Source organism: Rhinoderma darwinii, unplaced genomic scaffold (assembly GCF_050947455.1).
Source record: "Rhinoderma darwinii isolate aRhiDar2 unplaced genomic scaffold, aRhiDar2.hap1 Scaffold_925, whole genome shotgun sequence".
Classification (NCBI taxonomy): Eukaryota; Metazoa; Chordata; class Amphibia; order Anura; family Rhinodermatidae; genus Rhinoderma; species Rhinoderma darwinii.
This window is the reverse complement of record NW_027464498.1, coordinates 65,646-78,915: the sequence shown is the minus strand read 5'-3', so window position 1 is coordinate 78,915 and position 13,270 is coordinate 65,646. Positions and strand designations below refer to the sequence as shown.

The 13,270-nt window shown below is 43.8% G+C and overlaps 1 pseudogene; it reads right to left on the bottom strand.

The window, feature by feature from the left end:
• Nucleotides 1–1,539: 1,539 nt before the first annotated feature.
• On the bottom strand, nucleotides 1,540–2,497 carry LOC142732872 (olfactory receptor 52P1-like; annotated as a pseudogene).
• Between the last annotated feature and the right edge of the window lie 10,773 nt (nucleotides 2,498–13,270).

Below are 13,270 nucleotides of genomic sequence, written 5' to 3'. Positions count from 1 at the left end.
CGGCCTAATAACGTCACGGCCTGTACCCTATATATACACATTCTGTAGTGTATGGCCGGCCTAATAACGTCACGGCCTGTACCCTATATATACACATTCTGTAGTGTATGGCCGGCCTAATAACGTCACGGCCTGTACCCTATATATACACATTCTCTAGTGTATGGCCGGCTTAATAACGTCACGGCCTGTACCCTATATATACACATTCTGTAGTGTATGGCCGGCCTAATAACGTCACGGCCTGTACCCTATATATACACATTCTGTAGTGTACGGCCGGCCTAATAACGTCACGGCCTGTACCCTATATATACACATTCTGTAGTGTATGGCCAGCCTAATAACGTCACGGCCTGTACCCTATATATACACATTCTGTAGTGTATGGCCGGCCTAATAACGTCACGGCCTGTACCCTATATATACACATTCTGTAGTGTATGGCCGGCCTAATAACGTCACGGCCTGTACCCTATATATACACATTCTGTAGTGTATGGCCGGCTTAATAACGTCACGGCCTGTACCCTATATATACACATTCTGTAGTGTATGGCCGGCTTAATAACGTCACAGCCTGTACCCTATATATACACATTCTGTAGTGTATGGCCGGCCTAATAACGTCACGGCCTGTACCCTATATATACACCTTCTGTAGTGTATGGCCGGCCTAATAACGTCACGGCCTGTACCCTATATATACACATTCTGTAGTGTATGGCCGGCTTAATAACGTCACGGCCTGTACCCTATATATACACATTCTGTAGTGTATGGCCAGCCTAATAACGTCACGGCCTGTACCCTATATATACACATTCTGTAGCATATGGCCGGCTTAATAACGTCACGGCCTGTACCCTATATATACACATTCTGTAGTGTATGGCCGGCCTAATAACGTCACGGCCTGTACCCTATATATACACATTCTGTAGTGTATGGCCGGCTTAATAACGTCACGGCCTGTACCCTATATATACACATTCTGTAGTGTATGGCCGGCTTAATAACGTCACGGCCTGTACCCTATATATACACATTCTGTAGTGTATGGCCGGCTTAATAACGTCACGGCCTGTACCCTATATATACACATTCTGTAGTGTATGGCCGGCTTAATAACGTCACGGCCTGTACCCTATATATACACATTCTGTAGTGTATGGCCGGCTTAATAACGTCACGGCCTGTACCCTATATATACACATTCTGTAGTGTATGGCCGGCCTAATAACGTCACGGCCTGTACCCTATATATACACATTCTGTAGTGTATGGCCGGCTTAATAACGTCACGGCCTGTACCCTATATATACACATTCTGTAGTGTATGGCCGGCTTAATAACGTCACGGCCTGTACCCTATATATACACATTCTGTAGTGTATGGCCGGCCTAATAACGTCACGGCCTGTACCCTATATATACACATTCTGTAGTGTATGGCCGGCTTAATAACGTCACGGCCTGTACCCTATATATACACATTCTGTAGTGTATGGCCGGCCTAATAACGTCACGGCCTGTACCCTATATATACACATTCTGGTTTACATGGAGCATCTTCAGGACACAGTCTCGAATTTGCTTTGTCTTCACACCATAGATTATTGGGTTTAAGAAAGCTGGGAACACAATGTAGATATTTGCCAGGAAGATGTGGACATTATGTGGAACGGTCTTTTGTCCAAACCTAAAAGCCACAAAGGAGAATATTCCGGGCAGGTACGCAGCAATAATAACACAAATATGGGAGCCGCACGTTCCGACCGCCTTGTGCCGAGCATGCCCGGACGGCAGCTTGAATATGGCTCTTAAAATTATTGTATAGGAAAGTCCAATAAACATCAAGTCAAATCCGGTGACAGAAAGAGACAAGACGAGCCCATAAATACTGTTGACCCTCGTATCTCCACAAGCGACGTTCACCACGGCCATGTGATCGCAGTAAGTGTGCAACACAACAACATCACCACAATAGTGCAACCGACCGACCAGAACTGGAATGGGAAAGATAGTTAGAAAGGCTCTGACCAGAATGGAAGCCGCAATGTTCTCCAGGCACAATGGAAGTGAAGATGGAGGAGTATCTAAGCGGGGAACAGATGGCAATGTACCGGTCATAAGCCATGGCGGCCAAAATCCCCGACTCCACCACGGATAGGAAGTGGACAAAAAACATCTGGGTGAGACAAGCAGAAGCATCAATGCGGCCATCGTTCCTCCAGAAGATTCCCAGCGTCTTCGGCACCGTGGAGCTGGAGAAGGCCAGGTCGTTGACTGCCAGCATGGCCAGAAAGAAGTACATGGGTCCATGGAGACTCTTCTCAGTCCAGATGATGTAGAGCATGGAGCAATTTCCCAGCACGGCCAAGATATAGAGGAGACAGAAGGAAATGGACACCAAGATGCCAAAGTCTTCCAGCCCAGGGATTCCAATCAGGAAGAAGGTGGACGGCATGTTGGCGCTGGTGTTGAGGAGCAGCATTGGTCGTTACTGATGACAAGAATGAAATGCATCAACCACTGGTAGAGAAGTGAAACTTACAGTAGACAATACTCTGCATCTGCTGTGGGGAGAAGCGGCCGACATGGAAAGAACAGATCGCATTCACGATGGACCATGGATCTCCTGTCACTACAGGACTAAGATGATGCAGAGGACCTCTGCTCTGGACAATCCCTTTTTGTTAGAAAGTTATTCCAAAAAATAATCTGATCACAGGATGTCCTGTAGATGGGCGCCCGGTGATCAGTTGTGATCTGTGGAAGAAGGGCTGGAAATGGTTTATTTTCCTGCAGCGCCACCACAGGGGAAATGAGGTATTACACAGTTCTCATTGAAATCAATAGGCTGTCCATATAATATATAGACGTGTCGGGCCCTCAGGGGTCATGCTTCTCTTAGTCGCTCTCTACTCTTGATAATAGAGGAGGTCCTGAACAGGACTATTCACAACACTTGACTATGACGAACACTCATCCTACTATGTCATGGAGACAAAGTACAGAACTTCATTTGCTGCATCTTTGGTGGACTCCAGTAGAAGTGAATAGAAACCAAGGCGGTCATGTGACTTTTCCATTCACTTCTATTTCAGTCACCCGGCCGCCATATTACAGTCCTGGCCTCAAGGTTAAAAGCTTATTCCCATGTTATAAACTGATGGCATATTGCTAGGCTGTGCCCTAACTTTCTGATAGGTGGGGGTCTGACCTCTGGGACCCCCACGATCCTGAGAATGAAGGGGCCGCAGTGCTGAGTCCCTTTCCCTTTTTTCCCTGCAGTTCAGCTCCATTCAGGATAATAAGGTCGTGCCTCATTTCCCTGCATATCTAATGTCGGGGGGGGGGGGGGGGGCTGTGCAAGGAAAATTGTAAATGGGACGCAGGGTTAACGGAGCGCTGCGACCTCAGCAGGTTTAGGACTGGTGAGGGTCCCGGCCGTCAGACCCCCACCGATCAGTGATGGGGTATCCCAGCGATAGGCCATTACTTTATGAGATGGGGGAACCCTTTGATATTACCAGTCAGGGCACAGAACCGAACTACATCTGGGTTGTGGGAATCTGTGCTGGTCATGTGATGCTCACACAGCTGCTGGGCTCGTTACAGTGCAGTAATCAGAGCCGCGTCATGTAAAGAGCCGAGCCGCTGACCAGGAACGAGTCACATCTTCTAGAAGGGAACTATGAAGGGACCCATCACAGAACATTACATTATAAAAATAAATATGAACCCCCTCCCCCAACCCTGACCCGACGTCCGTATATCGGTTATTACTGTGTGTGGACCCTAGATCTGCAGAGGAGCGGCTCGATCACTCAGGCCGGGGGCAGATCACAGATACAGTCATCACTGCCCGGCTCTGTTCACACTGGGGGGCGTCATATATATCAGTATAATACAGGGACTACAGGGATAATACATAATATATCAGTATAATACAGGTACTACAGGGATAAAACATAATAATATATCAGTATAACAGGGACTACAGGGATAATACATAATAATATATCAGTATAATACAGGGACTACAGGGATAATACATTATAATATATCAGTATAATACAGGGATGATACATAATAATATATCAGTATAATACAGGGACTACAGGGATAAAACATAATAATATATCAGTATAACAGGGACTACAGGGATAATACATAATAATATATCAGTATAATACAGGGACTACAGGGATAATACATTATAATATATCAGTATAACAGGGACTACAGGGATAATACATAATAATATATCAGTATATACAGGACTACAGGGATAAAACATAATAATATATCAGTATAACAGGGACTACAGGGATAATACATAATAATATATCAGTATAATACAGGGACTACAGGGATAAAACATAATAATATATCAGTACAATACAGGGACTACAGGGATAATACATAATAATATATCAGTATAATACAGGGACTACAGGGATAATACATTATAATATATCAGTATAATACAGGGACTACAGGGATAATACATTATAATATATCAGTATAATACAGGGACTACAGGGATAATACATTATAATAATCAGTATAATACAGGGATGATACATAATAATATATCAGTATAATACAGGGACTACAGGGATAATACATAATAATATATCAGTATAATACAGGGACTACAGGGATAATACATTATAATATATCAGTATAATACAGGGACTACAGGGATAATACATTATAATATATCAGTATAATACAGGGACTACAGGGATAATACATTATAATATATCAGTATAATACAGGGATGATACATAATAATATATCAGTATAATACAGGGACTACAGGGATAAAACATAATAATATATCAGTATAACAGGGACTACAGGGATAATACATAATAATATATCAGATAATACAGGGACTACAGGGATAATACATTATAATATATCAGTATAATACAGGGACTACAGGGATAATACATTATAATATATCAGTATAATACAGGGATGATACATAATAATATATCAGTATAATACAGGGACTACAGGGATAAAACATAATAATATATCAGTATAACAGGGACTACAGGGATAATACATAATAATATATCAGTATAATACAGGGACTACAGGGATAATACATTATAATATATCAGTATAATACAGGGATGATACATAATATATCAGTATAATACAGGGACTACAGGGATAATACATTATAATATATCAGTATAATACAGGGATGATACATAATAATATATCAGTATAATACAGGGACTACAGGGATAAAACATAATAATATATCAGTATAACAGGACTACAGGGATAATACATAATAATATATCAGTATAATACAGGGACTACAGGGATAATACATTATAAAAAATCAGTATAATACAGGGACTACAGGGATAATACATATAATATATCAGTATAATACAGGGACTATAGGGATAAAACATAATAAGATATCAGTATAATACAGGGACTACAGGGATAATACATAATATATCATTATAATACAGGGACTACAGGGATAATACATAATAATATATCAGTATAATACAGGGACTACAGGGATAAAACATAATAATATATCAGTATAACAGGGACTACAGGATAATACATAATAATATATCAGTATAATACAGGGACTACAGGGATAATACATAATAATATATCAGTATAATACAGGGACTACAGGGATAAAACATAATAATATATCAGTATAACAGGGACTACAGGGATAATACATAATAATATATCAGTATAATACAGGGACTACAGGGATAATACATTATAATATATCAGTATAATACAGGGACTACAGGCATAATACATTATAATATATCAGTATAATACAGGGACTATAGGGATAAAACATAATAAGATATCAGTATAATACAGGGGACTACAGGGATAATACATAATATATCATTATAATACAGGGACTACAGGGATAATACATAATAATATATCAGTATAATACAGGGACTACAGGGATAATACATAATAATATATCAATATAATACAGGGACTATAGGGATAATACATAATATATCAGTATAAAACAGGGACTACAGGGATAGTACATTATAATAATCAGTATAATATAGGGACTACAGGGATAATACATTATAATATCAGTATAATACAGGGACTACAGGGATAATACATAATAATATATCAGTATAATACAGGGACTACAGGGATAATACAGAATAATATATCAGTATAATACAAGGACTACAGGGATAATACATAATAATATATAAGTATAATACAGGGACTACAGGGATAATACATTATAATAATCAGTATAATAGAGGGACTACAGGGATAATACATTACACGGTGACATGTCGGACTGTAGGTTCTTCTTGTACAGTATCCCAGCTCCATATAACGTTCCGTCAGTGCAATCACAGTAAAGCTGCCGGGACCTGTATGATAATATTACCCCCGACATACATCACATGACCCCCATATTCATCTATATCTCATTATGGGGCCCCCATACTCACAGTCTGTGCGATGTGCACACAGTCTGGAGGAGAGAAACAAGCAGGGGATATATATATACAGTCAGGGGTCCCCGGAGAGGCAGTGCGCAGTCCCTGGGGATCACAGAGGACTAAATACAAGTAGATGCAAAGAATAATGACAAACCATCAAGAACTCCACAGCAGAAGAAGCAAAGTAATGAGTATAAAGGGCACTGCCAACCGGACACTCAGGACCCGCTGCCAGCTAAGGGTGAACCACACACTGGATACAGGAGATACACGGGATATACGGATACAGGAGATACACGGGATACAGGAGATACAGGAGATACACGGGATTACAGGAGATACACGGATACAGGAGATACAGGAGATACACGGGATACAGGAGATACACGGGATACAGGAGATACACGGGATACAGGAGATACACGTAATATACGGATACAGGAGATACACGGGATACAGGAGATACACAAAATATACGGATACAGGAGATACACGGGATACACGGGATACAGGAGATACACGGGATACAGGAGATACACGGGATACAGGAGATACAGGAGATACACAGGATACAGGAGATACAGGAGATACACAGGATACAGGAGATACACGGGATACAGGAGATACAGGAGATACACAGGATACAGGAGATACACAAAATATACGGATACAGGAGATACACGGGATACACGGGATACAGGAGATACACGGGATACAGGAGATACACGGGATACACTGGATACAGGAGATACACGGATACACTGGATACAGGAGATACACAGGATACACAGGATACAGGAGATACACGGGATACACGGGATACAGGAGATACACGGATACAGGAGATACACGGGATACAGGAGATACAGGAGATACACGGGGATACAGAGGATACAGGAGATACACGGGATACACGGGATACAGGAGATACAGGAGATACACGGGATACAGGAGATACACGGGATACAGGGGATACAGGAGATACAGGAGATACACGGATACAGGAGATACACGGGATATACGGATACAGGAGATACACGGGATACAGGAGATACAGGGGATACACGGGATACAGGAGATACACGGGATACAGGAGATACACGGGATACGGAGATACAGGAGATACACGGGATACAGGAGATACACGGGATACAGGAGATACACGGGATACAGGAGATACACGGGATACAGGAGATACACGGAATATACGGATACAGGAGATACACGAGATACAGGAGATACAGGAGATACACGGGATACAGGAGATACAGGAGATACACGGGATACAGGAGATACAGGAGATACAGGAGATACACAAGATACAGGAGATACAGGAGATACAGGAGATACAGGGATACAGGAGATACACAGGATACAGGAGATACACGAGATACAGGAGATACAGGAGATACAGGAGATACAGGGGATACAGGAGATACAGGAGATACAGGAGATACACGGGATACAGGAGATACACGGAATATACGGATACAGGAGATACACGAGATACAGGAGATACCAGGAGATACAGGAGATACAGGAGATACACGAGATACAGGAGATACAGGGGATACAGGAGATACAGGAGATACAGGAGATACACGGGATACAGGAGATACACGGAATATACGATACAGGAGATACACGAGATACAGGAGATACAGGAGATACAGGAGATACAGGAGATACACGAGATACAGGAGATACAGGAGATACAGGAGATACAGGAGATACACGAGATACAGGAGATACAGGAGATACAGGGGATACAGGAGATACAGGAGATACACGGGATACAGGAGATACACGGGATACACTGGATACAGGAGATACACGGGATACACTGGATACAGGAGATACACGGGATACACAGGATACAGGAGATACACGGGATACACGGGATACAGGAGATACACGGGATACAGGAGATACACGGGATACAGGAGATACAGGAGATACACGGGATACAGAGGATACAGGAGATACACGGGATACACGGATACAGGAGATACAGGAGATACACGGGATACAGGAGATACACGGGATACAGGGGATACAGGAGATACAGGAGATACACGGGATACAGGAGATACACGGGATATACGGATACAGGAGATACACGGGATACAGGAGATACAGGGGATACACGGGATACAGGAGATACACGGGATACAGGAGATACACGGGATACAGGAGATACAGGAGATACACGGATACAGGAGATACACGGGATACAGGAGATACACGGGATACAGGAGATACACGGGATACAGGAGATACACGGGATACAGGAGATACAGGGGATACACGGGATACAGGAGATACACGGGATACAGGAGATACACGGAATATACGGATACAGGAGATACAGGAGATACAGGAGATACAGGAGATACAGGGGATACAGGAGATACACAGGATACAGGAGATACACGAGATACAGGAGATACAGGAGATACAGGGGATACAGGAGATACAGGAGATACAGGAGATACACGGGATACAGGAGATACACGGGATACAGGAGATACACGGAATATACGGATACAGGAGATACAGGAGATACACGGGATACAGGAGATACACGGAATATACGGATACAGGAGATACACGGGATACAGGAGATACACGGGATACAGGAGATACACGGAATATACGGATACAGGAGATACACGGGATACAGGAGATACACGGGATACAGGAGATACAGGAGATACACGGAATATACGGATACAGGAGATACACGGGATACAGGAGATACACGGAATATACGGATACAGGAGATACACGGGATACAGGAGATACACGGAATATACGGATACAGGAGATACACGGGATACAGGAGATACACGGAATATACGGATACAGGAGATACACGGGATACAGGAGATACGCCGGATACACGGGATACAGAGGATACACGGATACAGGAGATACAGGGGATACAGGAGATACACGGAATATACGGATACAGGAGATACACGGGATATACGGATACAGGAGATACACGGGATAAAAGGAAGATACAGGGGATACACGGGATACAGGAGATACACGGGATACAGGAGATACACGTAATATACGGATACAGGAGATACACGGGATACAGGAGATACGCCGGATACACGGGATACAGAGGATACACGGGATACGGGAGATACATGAGATACACGAGATACAGAGATACACGGAATATACGGATACAGGAGATACACGGGATACAGGAGATACACGGGATACAGGAGATACACGGGATACAGGAGATACAGGGATACAGGAGATACAGGAGATACACGGGATACAGGAGATACACGGAATGTACGGATACAGGAGATACACGGAATATACGGATACAGGAGATACACGGGATACAGGAGATACACGGATACAGGAGATACACGGGATACAGGAGATACACGGGATACAGGAGATATACGGATACAGCAAATACACGGGATACAGGAGATACACGGGATACAGGAGATACACGGGATACTGGAGATACAGGAGATACAGGAGATACACGGGATACAGGAGATACACGGGATACAGGAGATACACGGGATACAACGGGATACAGGAGATACACGGAATACACGGATACAGGAGATACCCGGGATACAGGAGATACACGGGATACAGGAGATACACGGGATACAGGAGATACACGGAATATACGGATACAGGGGATACAGAGATACACGGGATACAGGAGATACACGGGATACAGGAGATACACGGGATACAGGAGATACACGGGATACAGGAGATACACGGAATATACGGATACAGGAGATACACGGATACAGGAGATATACGGATACAGCAAATACACGGGATACAGGAGATACAGGAGATACACGGATACAGCAAATACACGGGATACAGGAGATACACGGGATACAGGAGATACAGGAGATACACGGATACAGCAAATACACGGGATACAGGAGATACACGGGATACAGGAGATACACGGGATACAGGAGATACACGGGATACAGGAGATACAGGAGATACACAGGATACAGGAGATACAGGAGATACACGGGAGACAGGAGATACACGGGATACAGGAGATACACGGGATACAGGAGATACAGGAGATACACGGGATACAGGAGATACACGGAATATACGGATACAGGAGATACCCGGGATACAGGAGATACACGGGATACAGGAGATACACAGGTTACAGGAGATACACGGAATATACGGATACAGGAGATACACGGAATATACGGATACAGGAGATACACGGGATACAGGAGATACACGGGATACAGGAGATACAGGAGATACACGGGATACAGGAGATACACGGGATACAGGAGATATACGGATATAGCAAATACACGGGATACAGGAGATACAGGAGATACACGGATACAGCAAATACACGGGATACAGGAGATACACGGGATACAGGAGATACACGGGATACAGGAGATACACGGGATACAGGAGATACAGGAGATACACGGGATACAGGAGATACACGGGATACAGGAGATACACAGGCTACAGGAGATACAGGAGATACAGGAGATACACGGGATACAGCAGATACACGGGATACAGGAGATACACGGGATACAGGAGATACACGGGATACAGGAGATACAGGAGATACACAGGATACAGGAGATACAGGAGATACATGGGATACAGGAGATACACGGGATATACGGATACAGCAAATACACGGGATACACGGGATACAGGAGATACACGGAATATACGGATACAGAAGATACACGGGATACAGGAGATACACGGGATACAGGAGATACACGGGATACAGGAGATACACGGGATATACGGATACAGCAAATACACGGGATACAGGAGATACAGGAGATACACAGGATACAGGAGATACAGGAGATACACGGGAGACAGGAGATACACGGGATACAGGAGATACAGGAGATACACGAGATACACGGGATACAGGAGATACACGGAATATACGGATACAGGAGATACACTGAATATACGGATACAGGAGATACACGGGATACAGGAGATACACGGGATACAGGAGATACACGGGATACAGGAGATATACGGATACAGCAAATACACGGGATACAGGAGATACAGGAGATAACACGGATACAGCAAATACACGGGATACAGGAGATACACGGGATACAGAAGATACACGGGATACAGGAGATACAGGAGATACAGGAGATACACGGGATACAGGAGATACAGGAGATACACGGGATACAGCAGATACACGGGATACAGGAGATACACAGGCTACAGGAGATACAGGAGATACAGGAGATACACGGGATACAGCAGATACACGGGATACAGGAGATACACGGGATACAGGAGATACAGGGGATACAGGGGGATACAGGAGATACAGGAGATACACGGGATACAGGAGATACACCGGATATACGGATACAGCAAATACACGGGATACACGGGATACAGGAGATACACGGAATATACGGATACAGAAGATACACGGGATACAGGAGATACACGGGATACAGGAGATACACGGGATACAGGAGATACACGCGATATATACGGATACAGCAAATACACGGGATACAGGGGATTACACGGGATATACGGATACAGCAAATACACGGGATACAGGAGATACAGGAGATACAGGAGATACAGGGGATACAGGGGATACAGGGGATACAGGAGATACAGGAGATACAGGGGATACAGGAGATACAAGGGATACAGGAGATACAGGGGATACAGGAGATACACGGGATACAGGAGATACAGGGGATACAGGAGATACAAGGGATACAGGAGATACAGGGGATACAGGAAATACACAGGATACAGGAGATACAGGAGATACAGGAGATACACGGGATACAGGAGATACAGGAGATACACGAGATACAGGAGATACAGGAGATACAGGAGATACACGGGATATACGGATACAGCAAATACACGGGATACAGGGGATACACGGGATATACGGATACAGCAAATACACGGGATACAGGAGATACAGGAGATACAGGAGATACAGAGGATACAGGGGATACAGGGGATACAGGAGATACAGGAGATACAGGGGATACAGGAGATACAAGGGATACAGGAGATACAGGGGAATACAGGAGATACACGGGATACAGGAGATACAGGGGATACAGGAGATACACGGGATACAGGAGATACAGGGGATACAGGAGATACAGGAGATACACGGGATACAGGATATACAGGATACACGGGATACAGGAGATACACGGGATACAGGAGATACAGGAGATACAGGAGATACAGGAGATACACGGGATATACGGATACAGCAAATACATGGGATACAGGAGATACAGGGGATACATGGGATACAGAGGATACAGGAGATACACGGGATACAGGAGATACAGGGGATACAGGAGATACAGGAGATACACGGGATACAGGATATACAGGATACACGGGATACAGGAGATACACGGGATACAGGAGATACAGGAGATACAGGAGATACAGGAGATACACGGGATATACGGATACAGCAAATACATGGGATACAGGAGATACAGGGGGATACATGGGATACAGAGGATACAGGAGATACACGGGATACAGGAGATACACGGGATACAGGAGATACAGGAGATACACCGGGATATACGGATACAGCAAATACACGGGATACAGGAGATACACGGGATATACTGCTACAGCAAATACACGGGATACAGGAGATACACGGGATACAGGAGATACAGGAGATACAGGAGATACAC